At 44.3% G+C, this 18,589-nt stretch overlaps 1 long non-coding RNA gene across 1 annotated transcript; it reads right to left on the bottom strand.

Annotated features, from left to right (window-relative positions):
• Positions 1-3,025: 3,025 nt before the first annotated feature.
• LOC146209521 (uncharacterized) lies at positions 3,026-11,383 on the bottom strand. The gene is made up of 5 exons (XR_014706559.1): positions 11,317-11,383; positions 10,032-10,168; positions 6,453-6,610; positions 5,384-5,538; positions 3,026-3,142 (listed from the first exon to the last, which is right to left on the bottom strand). It is a non-coding gene; the product is annotated as an uncharacterized LOC146209521 (long non-coding RNA).
• Between the last annotated feature and the right edge of the window lie 7,206 nt (positions 11,384-18,589).

The raw sequence follows: 18,589 nt of genomic DNA, 5'->3' as shown, positions 1-18,589 counted from the left end.
ATTCGCCTTGGATCTTCATGAGCACTAGTATCTTGGTGTGACACTAACTTCTGACTTCCGGTGGAACTCTCACGTTAACAACATCACGTCAACCGCCCTAAAACAGCTATTCTTTATTAACAGGCGTCTTAAACTAGCACCACCTGAAACAAAGTTACTTGCATATAAAACACTTGTCAGACCGGTACTAGAGTACGCTAATACCGTTTGGTTCCCGTTTACTAAACAGCTCATTAAAAAACTGGAGGCAGTACAAAGAAAGGCACTAAGATTTATATACAATAAACACTCCATTACAGACACCAACAGAATTACTTAAACATGCAGAATTACTAACCTTAGAAAACAGAGCCTATCTTGCAAGACTTAAAATCATATACCAGATAATACACAATCAACTAAAACTGCCTATTACAAAGTACATGCCGACGTCCTCGAACAGATTAACCCGTTATAACCTTACGCATACATTAGGCGAATTCTCATTTCATACTGATATTTTCAAATACTCATTTTTTCTAAGGGCAACACGAGAATGGAACAATCTACACACGCGCATTACTAACACAACGTCCTTAGCTGAGTTTTGTTCCCTTGTTGCAGATGAATTATACCCATTGCAGTAACAATTGTATTCCTTATTTTTATGCTTCCTTGTTCTCTTGGTATTTTTTCTTGCCTGTTGTGCCTGAGTCAAGTTGTGAATTCATTATAGTCGATTTTCTCTTTTTTTAGTATTTCAAACCTTGATTGTGCCTTGACTGTCAATTACAACTAATACTGATCCCCTCGCTGTATCATCCGTAATCATGTAATTAATATAAGTGATATTATCTGTGTTAATCGATTGTTGTAAGCTGCATGTAACACTCGACACCGTGTATTATTGTGTATGCTTTTATGCTGTAGTATAATATGCTCACAGCCCTTCCTGTTACAATCCCTGATGGGATTCACAGTATCAAAAAAAAAACAATAGACTTGTTATAGCGTGCAGTTGAATTTTTATTCACAGTTAAATTCCTGGAATAAGATACGGCATGTGTAATTAAAGTGGGATACTAGCCATGCGGTAATACACAAGGTTAACATAGGACGTCAGCATGTATCAATTGTTTCTACGCGGATTAACTCTTAGATTAACCTTCAAATTTGAGCTCAAGGCTGATTCAACGGACGGAATCAGTTCGCAACATTACCAACGTGTAGAGCCAGACTGTCGTAGAAGTAAAGCTCGCAAAGTTGCAGCTTTCCTACTGCGAGAACCGCATTCTGCGACACCCTACATACAGGCCGCGTCTTGTGCCATTTGCTACAAGCAACGCATACCGGAAATGTGAATCGTAGAAGACCCGAACAACCCATTTCAAACACTTCACTGACGCTCTGTGGGGTGCATCGCTGTGGGGGTTAGCGGTTGGCTAGGACGCGCTGTTACTAGTATAAGCGATCAAATACGGAGATGGTTCCATTGTCGTTCGGCGTTCCAGGACTGTTGTTTCAACTGTAAGAAGAAGGCAAAGCAAATGCACGGGCCTGCTACTGGCTCTTAACTGAGCCGCATATGCTGCCCCGTGCCGATAGAGGAGAAAGAAAATTATGGGGGTTTAGCATGGCTTGAACCTAGTGATAGAGCGAAAGCTGAGTATTGCACCGATAGCCTATCTTTACATACGCTTTTCTATCTGCGATTAATTTATAATTTTTATTTAAATTAGGTTTGGGGCAAACGACGGAGCCTTAAGCTTTTGAGTGAACTACACAGAATTGCGGGTACATACACCTAACCGAGAGAGATCCATATTCTTGATTGAATATTTTGAATCCAATCATTTTTCTGGTATATTGTACATTGCTTTATAAGAATGGAAAGGCGCAGTATATGTATTTGATCTTCGTGGTTGCTCATGGCGACGTCGCAACCCCCCCCCCCCCCACACCGCCAAACCCAGGCCTCCCTCTCCGTTTTTTAATTGATCATTGGAAAAGAAAGTGGCAGTATCTGTCCCACGGCCTCCTGATTTCTTTACAAGTGAGCTCCTAAAGAATGTGCTTTAGGACCTCGAGGTAATAGCTTTGTGCCTTGTTTTTCCTTACTTCTCATTCTTAAATCAACTCTTTGGACTACTTGCTGATGAATGAGTGAATAAGCTATTGAGCAAAAAATATATTCAGTCCTGCATGGGACATTGGATAAGCTACCATGCTTTGGGCTGCTTATGCAGAGGCGAGCAGGATGGCTGGTCCTGGCCCTAATGGGGCTGGGATATATGTAGGTCACCGCCGCTTGCTGCGGGGGCTAGCCTGCCACCGAATTTTATCCATAGTAGGGGGGAGAGGTGGTAAAGGGTGGCAGTTCCTGGCCCTGCGGGGTTGGGACGGTAGGTCAACGCCGCTTGCGGCGGGGGCTAGCCAGCCACTGACTTTTTATCTGTTGTAGGCCGTCATTGCACCTTCTACCGCTTCGGTGGTGGTGAATGACGGCTGTTGTTGCGGCGCGCGTCTTTGTCTACCTCTTCTTTTTTCTTTCATTTCTATTTTTCTCTTCTGTCAGCACGAGGCAGCGGAGGTGGCTCAGCTAAACAGCGAGTAGCAGCCCCATGCATTTTCTTTTCTTTCATCCTACAGCCACAACTATACCCTTACAAAAATGTCTATGATCACTTTATGCGATGTCTTTAGACAATATGATCATAGAAGCTATCGACCATCAAAGTCTTTAGAACAGGTATGATCTATGTATGACCTCCCTTCCGACAATTGGCCACCGTGATTGAATAGAATGTATTTACATAGAACGTATTTATACCTCCTATGATTAGCCTATTGATAGCGTATATGGACACTGTAACGACTGTGTTCCGATAATTGGCCACCGTTATTTTAAAGAATCGTGTTCATACAAAGTATTAATATCTTGTGTTATACTAACTATATTTCAAGTGTCCAATAATAATGTGTATTTTACTCACTGTTCACATGCGTGTAATATTTTGTGAAAAGTGAGAGTAGTGAAAGAAACAGATGCAAATTCATACCTTCATTTATTGCACAAACCCTTGACACAGAAACACTTGGTTTCCGATGGCAACGACATTGTGTGTTTGATGTAGCGGCCATATCAAATTTATCATGGTGTCACCTAGAAAAGAAATATACATGCTCAAATTTCTCTGCCAATTTCACACGCTTTGTGCTAGCATCACACACATCTCTCTTCACTCAGATGCCTCTTTTTCCTCAAAATATGCTAACAGGTTTCCAACCACTTTCTGTACAAACTATACTGCAAAACACCCTCAGGAGATAGAGACTATTGCTGTGTTTAGTTGTATTCCTTTTGATCCTCTATATCATTCGACATTAGTTTATCACAATAGGGGCCCAGGAAACAAAGGAGTGAAATTTACACGCCAGTATGCTTGGTCATCAGATAAACCCTCTCCTCTGCCATTTGCTACATCAAGCAAATACACACGTTGAACAAAACTTGAAGTTGGGCTAGATGGTGCATTTTAACTTGACTGAAGATAAAGCGCACGGGAAGACACACACAAGAGAAGAAGACACAGGACACGCGCTAACTCACATCTGGTTTATTTGCAGCAATAACAGCACATATATGCTGAAAAGGGGTCATGCGCAGTACATAACAATCACATAAAGACAGAGAAAAAATATAAGGAATATTACAAAACATGATCAAGGAATATCACAAAACCCGATCAAGAACACTGATCTCTGCCTTCCAGAGCCGCCCCGACGTATCGCTGACACACCTATCTCCCCTTTTCCCGATATGGAATGCCTCCAAAAGCTCACACGCTGTCTTATCACGGCCTCTGCCCAGAATCTTAATGTCAGCCAGTCGCGGCTCGCACGCAGTGCAGTTCGCGCAATGCGCTGCCATATTTGTCCCTCCACTCCTTAAAGCCTGCAAATGATCCCCTGCTCGATCATTAATACAGCGCCCGGTCTCGCCAATGTAGGCCTAACCACAGGTCAGCGGGATCTCATATACGACCCCCATGCAGCAGTCGACAAACCGCTTAGAATGTTTTTTCTCAGAACCGCTCGATTTTCGAACACGCGAAATGCTTGAGCAAAGCTCCGCCATCTTCTTCGGAGCGGAGAACACCACCCGCACGCCATGCATGTTCGCCACTTTCTTCACGTGGTGCGCAACCTTATGCATATACGGTACCACAACAGGTTTGGCCGTATTTCTCACCGGAGCAGTTTTCTTCCCAAAACTAAGCGAGCCATGTTTGGGAAGAAAACTGCTCCGGTGAGAAATACGGCCAAACCTGTTGTGGTACCGTATATGCATAAGGTTGCGCACCACGTGAAGAAAGTGGCGAACAGACATGGCATGCCAGTGGTGTGCTCCGCTCCGAAGAAGATGGCGGAGCTTTGCTCACGCATTTCGCGTGTTGGAAGACCGAGCGGTTGTGAGAAAAAGCATTCTAAGCGGTTTGTCGACTGCTGCATGGGGGTCGTATATGAGATCCCGCTGACCTGTGGGAAGGCCTACATTGTCCAGACTGGGCGCTGTATTAATGATCGAGCAGGGGATCATTTGCGGGCTTTAAGGAGTGGAGGGACAAATTTGGCAACGCATTGCGCGAACTGCACTGCGTGCGAGCCGCGACTGGCTGACATTAAGATTCTGGGCAGAGGCCGTGATAAGACAGCGCGTGAGCTTTTGGAGGCATTCCATATCGGGAAAAGGAGAGATAGGTGTGTCAGCGATACGTCGATGCGGCTCTGGAATGCAGAGATCAGTTTTCTTGATCGGGTTTTGTGATATTCCTTGATCATGTTTTGTAATATTCCTCATATTTTTTCTCTGTCTTTATGTGATTGGTATGTACTGTGCATTGTTATGTACTGTGCAAATAAACCAGATGTGAGTTAGCGCGTGTCCTGTGTCTTCTTCTCTTGTGTGTGTCTTCCCGTGTGCTTTATCTTCAGTCAAGTTACACATGTTGAGCGGCAACGTATCAGTACGTATACATACATTTTGGTGCATGCTACCAGCAAGTGATGCCACTATGCCTGTTTGCTCCCATTTTTCCTGAGTGATGCCTATGTTAGCCATAGCAGATAACACACACACCTAAGTAATTACTGAAGGAGACCAGCTACATCAAGCACCTAGGTGAATACAAGAGCAAAAATAGGGAATGATGAAGTATATTATAGTTACCCTACAATATGCAGTCACACATACTTTTTGCTACATATGCAGGTAACAAGTCTCAATAGTGTATTCCCAGACAGTAAGAAAATAAGAAAGTGCCACTCATGCCCATCTTTTCCTTTCAAGAGCTTGTCACTAAAGTAAAATCTTTATCACATATGAAAGCAAAATTTAGAATACCTTTCTTTTATAAGAAGTCCACATGGATGCTGAAGAAACTACGCTGCTATGTCCCACTGCTACTTGTCCCGGAAGTCAGGTTGCCTTGTTACTTGTCGGCACAGACCACGGCAACAGGGTGTCTCCAGATATGGTCGAATGAAGCAACAAGAGGACTGCATATAAATATGAGAACACTAGTCAGAACAGCACGAAGGAAGATTTTTTGAATAATAAAGGAAAAGTCAAATGCACAAGTAAAAGAAACATAGGAGGAGTATTTCATATGGTTGCTGAGTGACAGTATGAAAAGCCCAGAATTGGAAACGCAATGCTCCACTGAGCAAAATTACATAATCATAAAATACATAAATACATAATAATCTAGGTAATCTCGGGAATAGTGGCAAGTCTTATGTAGGCACTATCTTTTGGAGATACGTGGAAAGACAAGTCAGATGGGGTGGTAAAAAATGACTGGTTTGGTTTATGTGGTTTACCATCCCAAAGCAACCCAGGCTATGAGAGATGCTGTAGGGGAGGACTTCAGAGCGTTCGACGAGCTGGGGCTCTTTAACGTGCACTGACATCGCACAGGACATGAATGCCTTTTTGCTTCAATTTTGGGCTTACTGCTGAACTGGTCGTACTCAAAATAGGTTGGCGCTACTTTTATTTAAATTTACACAAGGTCCTTTTGAGGTTAGAAGACATGCATGTGTCCCAGACACATTCAGGGAGACATGCTAGCCCTGTACAAAGGTTTAAACCTGGAGAGCTTGTCTCATTAAAACCCACCCGGCCCCGCATTATCACCTTTTAGTACCTAGTATTGCCTGCTTTGGCTCGTCAATAGTAGGCTACCGACAATAGGAGCTCAATTATTTCATCCTTAAAAAATCATGCAGCTTACTGCTGGAATATGCAGTCACACATAATTTTTGCTACATATGCAGTTAACAAGTCGTAATAGTGTATTCCCGAGAGTAAGAAATCAAGAAAGTGCCATTCATGTCCAACCTTTCCTTCAAGAGCTTGTCACCAAGGTAAAATCTTGATCACATATGAAAGTCAAATATAGAAGAAATACCTGTCTTTTATAAGAAACCCACATGGATGCTGAAGAAACCATGCAGCTACGTCCCACTGCTACTTGTCCCGGAAGTCAGGTTGCCTAGTTTTTACTTGTCGGCACAGACCACGGCAACAGGGAGTCTCCAGATATGGCTCAATGAAGCATCAAGAGGACTGCATATGCATACGAGAACACTAGTCAGAACAGCAGGAAGAAAGTTATTTTGAATAATAAAAAAAGGAAAAGTCAAATGCACAAGTAACAGAAACAAGGAACACTTCATATGTTGCTAAGTAACAGCATAAAAACAGCACAGAATTAGAAATACAATGCTCCACAGAGGCAAACTACAGTAAAATGCTTGTGCACAAAATTCTCTTCTAGAGTGGAAGATTCAGTGATATATGCAAGGGGTTACGTGTATCTATTGTGCATGCATACGGTACTATAGGAATACATTAACGTCTGGGAAGTCAACCTCCACACCACCAGGTATCAAACTATTTCAGAAGTTTCTGAAAGATTTCTATGCAATAACAGGAAGATATTTCACTATCAAACACAGTTGCGAACAACACTAAAATCTAATGAGCCCATGTATGTTTCTCTTAAAAATGTGCGGACGAAGGAAATGTAGTTGCTGCTCCTTTTATTTATTTACTTGTAACTAATACTGCATCATTTCCAGCTATAGCATGCATGAACACAATGCAAACAAACAATAGAGGTGAGCAAGCTTATCTAAAGATTTAGAATGACTTTTTGTAATAAAATGAACAGAAATCATTTAACTAGCCATGTACAGGAGACAATGCATGTACTAAAGCAGAGCTGCACAGATTTAAGAGCCTTAAAAGCTCTAGCAAAACACCCCTCTTGTCACTGTTGCCTTTTCACAAACACTACAGGCTGGCCGAGAGCTAGTTTTGATACAATACCTCTAATTATCGCATTCAAACTGATCACTTTTTCAAATACATTGATAAACGCAGGTACACATGGCTGAGCTTTCAAAACATCATCTGTTGGACAAACCCTCATTATACTCTTGGATAGGTCTGATAATAAAGATCAGCATGGCGAACAGCCATTCGGCGCTTCCATGCGCTATGCAAGCTTAATAGCCTTATCATATCTTACAGAACACTGCTGTAATTTTCAACACCTGAGAACCAAATTCCATGGGGGTTTAAAAGGACATCTTTGAGCAAAGTTCACTGTAGGATATTGCCCCCAAAAAACCCAATCACAACAATTTATAAACACATGTTCGATAGCCTCAGACTTTCTGCACAAAATACAGTTCACACCCCATGGCAGAAAGATCTCTCTCTGCCATCTATGTTTATCCAGGCAGAACCCAAACATGCAATTTAAAAAAGATTTTTAGCAGGCTGTAAAGGCATTCGTTTTACATGTTAGGATGCATTATTATTTGATAAACACAAAAGGGCCGCCACACTGATACTTCCCTTCGTCTTGCAGCCCACCCCTTCTGTAACAAACCCCCTCATGTTTGCAGAACTCAAAAACACACAAACAATTAAACAAAAAATGTTCTCCAACAGATAAATATCAACATATTACTTTTGTTATTGCTAGTAACTATTTGGCTCTAGGGTTAACGATGTATTTATTTAGGTTGTGAATAAAATGAGTTCGGAAGTTAATTGCAAATCTTGGTGACTAGCAAGAAAGTAAATATTTGTGTATATGTTGCTTTGAGCAAAGTAAATGTTCTAATTTAGTCACAGAAAAACAGAATACCACTTGAACGAACGTCACTTCGACGATGTATTCAGTTGTACGAACTTCATTAAATCCCCCCACTGAAGCTCTATTGAACACTATGCAAACACACTTCATTTTAACAAACTTCAGTTATTGCTCATTTCAGTTCAACGAACATTTTCTGCGGGGCTATCCTGTGTCTTCAAAGTCATACTGTGCACTTAAAAAAGCACAGTCTGCACTCTTTGTAGCATATTTTTATGTTAGGAACCACTCTTCATTATCGCGTGAAGAAAAGTGGCCGTTATTTAGCTTTAAAGTGAATTGGCTGTCTAAACTAGCTTGTGACCAGATGAATCTATAGCTGTCTTTGCACGCTTAATTAGCTGTACAGTCACAGCCAGTCAAAGCCAGATCTTCAGCCCCACTAGGCCCTTTAGCTCCAAGAATTGCGAATGTGTGCATTTTGGTTAACCATGATCTGCTTGGAGAAAATGAGCCTTTTCTCCTCAGCAGGCCGTTGCGATAGGCAAGATTCTCAGGAGCTTGCACAGTAATCGAGTTCAAAACCACTGTAGTCCTTTCAAAAGTGCTGCAAAAGGTTAAGCATTCTTCACTTGCAAATCAGCGCAATGACAAATAAATGGGGCCAGATAAGATTTTAACAACCTAAAAATCTGTGACAGATTTTCTCTTCTTGGGCTCCAAGATTACCTCGGAAGGAGACTGCAGCCATGAAATTAGGAGACGCCTGCTTCTGGGAAAGAGAGCAATGGTTAGCCTTGACCGCCTAGTAAACAGCAGAGACATTAGTCTGCCAACCAAGATCCGTATAACTCGTGCTATGGTCTTTCCAGTTGTGATGTATGGATGCGAGAGTTGGACTGTGAAAAAGGCTGACCGCCGAAGAATTGACGCGTTTGAATTGTGGTGCTGGCGAAGACTCTTGAGAGTTCCTTGGACGGCCAGAAGATAGATCAGTCGATATTATAGACCATAAAACCTGACTGCTCATTGGAGGGTCAAATTCTAAAGTTAAAGCTCAGCTACTTTGGTCATCTGATGAGAAGAGAGGAGTCGCTGGAGAAAGATCTGATGTTGGGAAAGGTTGAGGGTCGCCGGAGAAGGGGTAGGCAGCGAACGCAATGGTTAGATGGCATCCTCGAGGCACTGCAGATGAAGTTATGTGATGTTAGGAAGATAGTGAGAGACCGGAAAGCGTGGCGTGACATTGTCCATAGGGTCATGAAGAGTTGGACACGACTGAACGACTGAATTGAATATTTCTTGAAGCTGATGGAAACAATCTTCCACGCATTTATTTCAGTCCAATAAACTTTCATTTCAACAAACTTTTTCCTAAGGTCCCTTGAACTTTGTTCAAGTGAAGCATCACTGTATGTGTACATATGCTGATGCAGTCTAAATAAAAAGTAACTGAATGTCAGCATGAATATGCACACATATGCACAGTGCAGTCAGCTATATTATGAAACTATGTCAATGAGCTATTAAAGCACAGGTTAACTCAATTTTGCCTCAACTAGAAATAGTAGGTACTACTGCAATAAAACAGCTAAGTATATCTCCTGTTTTAAAGCTCTGAAGAGGTCATGAAAAATTTTCTTTAGTGCAGACTACGAACAAGATTCACCAACACGCCAGTCTTGCGCTAAATACACAGCAAGAATCATATAACAATACCGAGCTGGTTTCAAGCTTTGCTTTAATGAAGCCTGTTACACATCCGCCCTTTATACTCTCAAAAGAAAACAATAAATGAAATAAAGCATGAACCAGTAAAAATTTTACAGTTATAAAGCAAACACATGAATGCAAAAAACATCAGAATGTGATACCTACCATTTTAATGTCTCCTTTACAGGAAGGATGCTTTAGGGAAGGACATCCATGGCTGATAGAATAAACTGCCTCAACAGATTCATGACGCTGTCTGCTTCATATTCAGGCAGCACTCCCTCGATGGCAGATAAAATCTGCTGCAAAAGCAGTTTGACAATACAACTGCATCAGCTGGACTGCAAGCATTATTGCCAAACAAGCCGTAAACGCAGTAAAAGAAAGACTTCATTAAATCCATGCTTCGCAAATCCATAACATACCATTACTTTCCCTATACTACTAAAGAAAAGCTGTCTCAGAAAATGAATTCCTAGCAGCTCTAGGTCACACGCCAAAGTTACCAAAAAACTCGATCCTATCATCTGTTTCTATTCTGACCCTTGTCAGCAATGTCAAACATTAATAAACGAAGAACTTCCATAGTTGAAATTAACTTTTCAAAATATGCTGTTTCTCTGTGAAGCTTAAAGGTTCTTAGAAATTAAACAAAACAGAAGACTAAGTTTGAAAGCTCTAACCACTTACTTCACAGCCAATTGTTAGTTTGACCCACATAACTTGCCACGCCTCCGTAAAAAAAAAAAAAAAACCGTTGGCACTTAAATAAACAATACGTACTGACCTACTGAGGATACAATATAACTATTACTGTGTTGGAGTCTGCGAATTGTTATGAATAAAACGATATATCAACCTTCCCCCCCCCCCCCCCCCAAATCTGTGCCTACTCGAAAGGAAAGCTTAAAATACAGTATAATTCTACGCGCAAAAGTCGTTCCTTATGGACTATTCCTACCAACCTCGAATTACCGGCTCTAGGTGCAAATAGCTCAGCAAAGAAACCCTATAAATAAAAAAGATAGGTAGCGAGCGATCGCACACATCTGATGGAAGATAAAAATAGCGCCTACATCGCTTTCACGCAGTACAAGGCCTCTCTCAATATTTGAAGCTGACAGTTATGGCTGCGAGGCAAAGCGGTTGTTTACGTTTGAATAATTTGTAATAACTCCGCAAAAACAAAAGCCTTAACTATCGAACTTTGTTGCAAAATGATCGGAAAGAGGCCGCGGACCATCGAGGATCACTTTTTAGAACTTAACTAGGTGCTAAAAAGGCTAAACGATGAAAAATCTTCCTAGCAAATTGGTCGTGCTGTGTGCAGCAAATTAAAAAATGGGTAAACACGTGTAAGTTAAAAACTGCTCAGTTCAGAAACATAAAATTTTCCGTGAGTATGCGCAAAGGGTTTATAAAAAAGGAATGAAAACGTTTGGCAACTTACATTGAAGATTTCTGGCAGAAAGAAGTATTTTTTTCCGTGCTCGACGTCGCCAAACGCAGCCTCCCCGGGAAGTTTTTTTGCAGGTCGTCTGGGTCTTCGGTGCACGATCACGTGACACAATTACGTGACGCATGCCTCTATTTTTGCAGGAATTCTGAGAGCAATCACGTGACGCATGGGTGCCGTAGCGAAGCCGTAGTCTCGGCGTCCGCTCACGCGTGTATCGTGGAGTTCGCTTTATTTTTTTTTTTCTTTTTTTTGTGTTTTTTTAGTCGCGCTGCCGCGCCAAGGTCGCTGCGCTGCTAAGACGAAAGGCGGGAAGCGTGGAATGCCGAGCGAGCGCCGGTTCTGTGCGTTCGCAATCTTTTGCTTTCGTTCTTTTTCTTCCGGTGGTTTTGTGGGGTGGCTGGTATTCGAGGCGACGCAGAGACTCGGAGTGGCGAGCCCGCTTCTTCACAGCGCGCTGCATGGATCGTGTGTTTGCTTTCCTCATTGTAATGAAAACTTGAGTTCTGACCGTATGCGGGGCCACACATACTGAGTACCTGCGCATAAGTTATTTGCACACACGCCCGCTCACACACATGCAGATTTACAGTGGCGGAAAAGATATAGCTCTCAAGACTGAGAGCATTATCCATTTATGCTAATTAAACACGAAAAACTGATTGCTGATTTGTAACTCGGAGACAGCTTCGTGAAATTTTGTGAAACTTTGAAGCCATCCTTTTCGCTGTATTGATGACATCACTGCGGTATTACCATGAAATTGCGCTGTTATTCGGTAAACACATATCTATTTTCCTTTTTTTTACTTTTGATGCTGTTCATCTCTGTAATGCCTGCAATGTTTATGCCTGTAATGTGTTCCATGTAAACTCTCAAGCAGTGTGCAACTGCTTTCTCGCTGAGGAGCCCCCCCCCCCCCCTCCCCCGTCCTCGGATTTGAAAATAAGGTTGATTGATTGATTGATTGATTGTTTGAAGGGCGCGTAAATGTTAACGTAGCAGTCAAATCGCCAGCGCTACCTAGCTGCCGATCCTTGGTTCGATCGGCAGCTACCAAACTTTAAAAAAATAAACTAAAGGAGGAAAGCGTGCAACGTCTGCTCTGTGGTTTGCCGAGGGCAGCTCCAAGCCGTCACAGGTTTGATACCATGCTGTCTACGTTGGCAAGCCTGCCCGCTTCTCCTTTCACACCTTCCGCACTTCAAGGGGGAGGGGGGGGGGGGTGAAGAATGCGTGCTTGCGTGCGTGCTGCTGTGTGCTTTGCTCAAAGGACGGCTAGACGCTCCCCCTCCTCCAGTTTGAAGGCCCGCGCTCCGATGGTCAAGCGCCTCCTTGCATCCTCCCCGCGCATTGGATTTGAGACACCTTGCAATCTCGAGAGGGTGGCTGCAGCTAGAACTAGCATAACGTTTTTAATGGATCACAACACACGGAAGGATGAATATGTTCAGCTAAGGCTGGTTCATATTCCGTAGTTCTGCATGTTAATTGCTGTTAATTGTGCCGTAAGGTCGCTTAATTTATGCACAGAGCAAGGTCAGTGCTGCGGACCGCAGGTTGCGCGGTGATATAGTTCACCAGGCTGAATGAGCGCGATGCGAAGGCAGAGAGCGAATATGCGTGTTTCTGCGGGCGCATTCTATGCTGTTATGTGTGCTAGTTCGCCCGCACCGCCCCCTTCTCTGCGCCTTCCCTCTTCCGCTCTCTTTTCTTACCATTAGCGCGCCTCCCTTCTCTACCCTTGCCCTTTGCACGCACCTCACCCAGACACCACCTCCAGCAAAAACATAACAAACAAAAGTAGAACCTGTAGAGCACTCGCTCGGTTGACGCACATGCCCAAAGGCTGCTGTGTGGTCTCGGATAACCTCCGCGAGCGAAACATAGGATGCGCGCGTTCAGGAACAGTATGGCCGCTGCCTTGCCGGGAGCTGTGGTGCAGAAGTGGCGGCGCTAGAAAATGTCGGCGACGCGGACGCCGATTTGTTTCCATAAGTGGTGGGCAGGGGCGTAGCGTGAACAGTGGGGTGGCTCGACGGCGTCTGGGTTTTTCTTCTTCCGAGATGTTAGAGACCCTTTCTTAAGAACTGTGTGCCAGCTAAGATTGAACCGTGTTTTGCCTGATTTTGTTGTGGGTACCAAGAGTTTACCAGGGAGAATCTTCGGTTACTTTAGAGAAGTGGCTGACAGCGTGAAATTTCTTACAGCGCGTTTTTCGGCAGAATTCTTAAGTGAAGTGAAGCGGGAAAAGCTATACGGTGATCTTTGTGATGTTGTTTTTCCAGTGCCAGTGTACAGAGCCATGTACAATGAAGGCAACGGTGGGGACGTTTTGAAAAGAGTTAAAAGAATGCAAGTGCAGCCAGGAATAAAAACTTTCTTCTTCAAATTACATACAGAAACACTACCAGTTAAAAAGTTCTTAGAGGGAAAGGTTTATTTTTACCATGGGGTACGCATTGCCTAATATGCAATGTGCCCGAAACAATTGATCATGTATTTCTTCACTGTTGGGAGGGGGTGTATCTTTGGGATGTTTTACAAAGAACCATTAAAAAATAGTTTCCGCTTCATCCGTACGGCATCAGATTTTTGGCCATTCAAAATGAGGATGGTTTCCCGTTGGACCAAGTAATGCTCTGGGGCCTCCATAGCATATGGCGCTCCAGGATGGCGGGTTATTACTGCGACCCAGACGCGCGACCGGCCCGCATGTACTTTATGGAGAATGTGCACAGATTCGTGCAAGTGGTGAGATCACAATCATGTAACCCCGATTGGCTACCCAGGATGGAAAATTTGAGCCTGCTCAAAGAATTTTAAACAAGACAAGGCCTGTCATGCAGCTCTTGCAGGTTGCTGGTGTCAAGATTGAATGAAGTTTTTTTGTGTGTGTGTTCAGTGTTTGTCAAAGTATGGCAATAAAGAAAAAAAAATGCAGAGTGGCGCAGTGGAAGCGTGCTGGGCCCATAACCCATGGGTCCGTGGATCGAAACCACGCTCTGCTGCTGATATTTTTTTTTCATTGAGCAACCCCGAAGATACAAATACACTGCTAATTTCCCCACCCTTGTGCTCAGTAGAATGTCGCAGTGGAAGCGGATTCTGCTTCCGGCCACGCCAGGGAACGGAAGCAGGATGCAGGGCTCCCTAGGAGCGGCTTCAGCGGCCATGTCAGGCCGCGGTAACAGGACTGCTGAACAGGATAGTACTTATCAAGTTGTTTTGCCTGCACTGCCAACAGGTCGGTTTGTTTTGAATACGTTTTTTTTTTTTGCACGCCGATATCAGGGCCCGCCCGTACCGGGTGGAAGATTTCCGCGACGCGTTGGCACAGCATTCGCTGATCCCCGATGTTGTTGCGATGGGGGCGTATCGGATGAGCCACGTCTGGGCTGTTACTCTCAAGGATTATGAAGCTGTGACCAAGCTTGTTAGTGTATTCGAGTTGCGATTGAAAAACGGTCGCTGCTTGGTAATTGACCCGGCGAACCAGGACGTGCGGCTGAAACTTCACTGGCTGCTACACAACGTACCAGACGAGGATGTTCGTGCTGCCTTTACGCCGTATGGAAAGGTGTTAGAAGTTACAAGGGAGCGCTGGCGTGTGAAAGGTATGGTAGAAAAGGGCTTAACTACTAGACTTGTCACGCTTAAGTTGAAAGCTGGCGTGAAGCTGGACGACCTGCCACATCAGTTGAACGTTAGCGGTCAGCTGGCGATCGTTATTGTGCCAGGCAGACCCCCGCTGTGCCTACGCTGCCGGAGTACGGGGCAAATCCGCAAAGAGTGCCGGGTTCCTCGCTGCGGAACCTGTCGACGAATCGGCCATGAAGACAGCCAGTGTGCTCGTTCCTACGCTAGCATTGCCGGACCTGGGACCAGCGAAGACTCGTCGGAGCTTAAAACGGATGAGGTGGATGCGGAGGAGGCTGCTGTCATAAGAGGTCAGTCAACAAAATAGGACGCGCCTTCCATGACTGTTTTAACAAAGCATAAGGTGACGGGGCCCAGTGAAGAGAATGAAACTCGGCAAGCCTTGCAAGATCGGTCACAGGACCATGAAGGCGCGTCAAAAGAAGCATCAGAAGATGTAACCAATTTTTCTGACGCTGAGGAGCATCTCTGTACTGAGCCTCCCTGTACTGATGCCATGGAAATTGGGCCGAAGACAGCAGCCTTTTTCGCCGCGAAACGTCCACACGAGGAAAGCGTCGAGGGTGCTAGCTGCCAGGTGGTGTTTGTGGTGAGCCGCCACCGAAAACTTCGGGCATCCGAAGAGCAACGTTAAGACCGAAGCCGAACTTCTCGGCCGACACGCAGCAGACGGGGATGCCGCCTCCGTAGTTTTTGTGGTGTCCTGAACGATTTTTGGGTCGGCTGCCTACCGACCAGCGTCAGGAACATTCTGCAACCAAGCGGGGCGTGTGTGAGCAAAAATGACATACGGTGCTTGGACTTCGTTTGTATGCAGCCCGACGTTCTGCTATGAGGACAATACATGCACACATATGCCGCTGTTCTTCAGAAGCGGAGGCCGCGCAACCATCAAGGTCGGCACCATGCGGGTATGGGCGTCCCTTTCTAACACATGACTCTCAAGCTTAATTCGCCATTACACGTAGCTACTTTCAATGTCAGAGGGCTGGGAGCGAGAAGGCGACAATGCCAGCTCAGACGCCTCCTTTTAGATAATGATATAGATGTAGCAGCTGTGCAAGAGTCAAAGATTGAGAGCCAAGAAACCACTGACCGTATGGTGGCTTCTTTTCAAACAAACTTTTATGTGTGTATGCCATTCTGTTGGTGTATTGGGTGGATGCATTTTATTTATACATAACACGCTGGGAGTAAGCGTAGAGTCCGTTTTTGCCTGTCCAAGTTTTCGTCTTTTGGTTACTGATTTTACCTACTGCAATTTATGCTGGCGTGTTGTGTGTGTGTATGCTCCCTATAAAGAATGGGAACGTGAATTGTTTTTTGACCCTATTGAATTGTGGTTGAAGGTCGACAAAATCCTGCTTGTACTTGGCGATTACAACTGTGTGTGCGCAGTTGTGGACCGAGCGGCGAAGTGTAAACCTCGAGGAGACAGAAGCTCCGAGCTGTTGAATGCACTTGTGCATGAATACGGCCTTGAGGATGTTGGTAGTGTGTTCTCCACTGGAAACCAACCAGAGTTCACGCACTTTCAGCGAGATAGCCATGCTAGATTGGACAGGGTGTATGCCTCGGTTGATCTTGTTTCCCTATGTACTGCATATGAGGTCAAACCTGTGTCTTTCAGCGATCATTGTCTCGTGAGTGCAGTGTTCGGTAGGGCAGGAAAGAAATCGCGCTTTAACTGGTACCTATGGAAACTGAATGCCAAACTTCTCGCCGATGAAGAGTTCCTTACGGGTTAAGACCGAGTTTGAAAATCGTCTGGCTATGCGACCAGTAAATTTTGGAGCGGAATGAGACAGCTTCAAAGAGTGGGTCAAATTGAAATCCATAGAAAAGAGCAGTAAGGTGCAGCATAAAGAGAAAGAAAAAGAACTGAATGAACAACTTCAGTTTTGTTTGAGCATGGAAAGTACTATGCCAGGGAATTTCGCCAGTAAAATACGAGAGCTTAAAAGTGAGCTGGAAACAATCGACAGCGAAAGATACACAGCGGCTGTCATACATGCAAGGGCTGAAAAACTTTGGGCTGGAGAAGTGCCGACAAAACGAGCGCTAGCAGACGAGAAAAGATACGCCTGCCAGAAAGAAATAAGGAGTAGAAGGTATGCCGGCCATATCACTGAAGATGCTAAAGATATTCAGCGTGCAGAAGCAGAGCACTTCGATGAACTGCTTAGCGCTAAGCTTGAGACTGTAGGCGGCTTTGAAACAGATTTTGTAAGACTGATGCCTGCAGTGGATGACGAAAGTAAAGCGCGCCTAGAAACACCGATAACGTTGCAGGAGATAGAATCTGCAATAGATAACCTGACCCCTGGGAAAGCCCCTAGGCCGGATGGTCTAAGCGCTGCCTTCTTTAAAACTTTTCAGCAGTATGCGGCTCAGTTTATGCTCGATGTAATCACTGAAGCTTATGAAGGTAATACTGTTCCATTGTGTTTCTCTACATCGCACATTGTGCTAATACCCAAGACAGATGATCCGGAGACACGACTGTTGGTGGGGTAATATCGACCGATTAGCCTCACCAATGTTAACTACAAGGTGTACATGAAGGTTTTAGCAAAAACACTGCAACGCGTAATAAAAAAACTTGTTGGGTCTCATCAAACGTGCGGCATCAAGGGTCGATCCATTGCCACGAATATACATGTCGCATGAACCGTACTAGAATGTGTTGATGTACTCGGTGGTCAGATAGCCATGATGCAGTTAGATTTGGCTAAAGCCTTTGAGCGTGTTTCTCACGAAATTCTTTTTTCCATTTTGGAGCATTCTAACCTTGGTGAAGTCATAGTGGAGGGTGTTAAAATGGCTTAACCGAACGGCACGACCCGTATTGTAGTGAATGGCGAACTGACTGACAGCATCGCAGTACGTTCATCGTTAAGGCAGGGCTGCCCGCTCTCACCCCTGCTTTTTGCACTGTATTTAGAGCCACTTTGCTTGGCAATCGTTGATAGCGATCGCATTTTAGGGTTCAAGCTGCTATCACCACACGTAAAAATGCTAGCATATGCTGATGACATAGCAGTGTTTTGTGCAACCAGAAAGAGCATCTGTGAAGTCCAGAGTGTCGTCCAAACATTTTGTGATCAAACCGGATGTAAGATCAATTGGGAGAAAAGCTCTGGGTTTTGGCACGGTGATTGGGGAGTGACGCCTGATTTCTTCTGTAAGCTGCGATGGTCTGCTCTTCCAAAGCGATACCTAGGCTTGCCTTTAGATTGTTATCGAGATCCCAACGTGCACTGGATTGAAGAAACATCCAGAGCGAAAGAAAAGCGGATGCGTGGCAAGGAAGGCAACTCTCAATGTTTTCGCGCACTTCTATTCGCAATGTTTTTCTTATTTCGAGGCTGTGGTACCTCATCAATGTGTTGTGTGTCTCACGAACCTCAATTCAGAAAATGCAGCGCATTTTTTTCTTTTTTTTTTATTTGGGCATCCACATGGGAAAAAAACCCCCGGACGAATTTGTTTATTTCTGTTAAAAGGGGCGGGCTTGGCCTTGCCCATTTGTTCTTGCGTCAAGTGGTTTCGCGATTTATATTCCTGCGTGATCAAAAAGATACCTTTCTAAGAACTGTGATGCAAG

The sequence above is a fragment of the Amblyomma maculatum genome, chromosome 1 (assembly GCF_055883805.1).
Source record: "Amblyomma maculatum isolate TAMU_Amacu chromosome 1, ASM5588380v1, whole genome shotgun sequence".
NCBI lineage: Eukaryota > Metazoa > Arthropoda > Arachnida > Ixodida > Ixodidae > Amblyomma > Amblyomma maculatum.
This window is presented reverse-complemented; position numbering and strand designations above follow the sequence as displayed.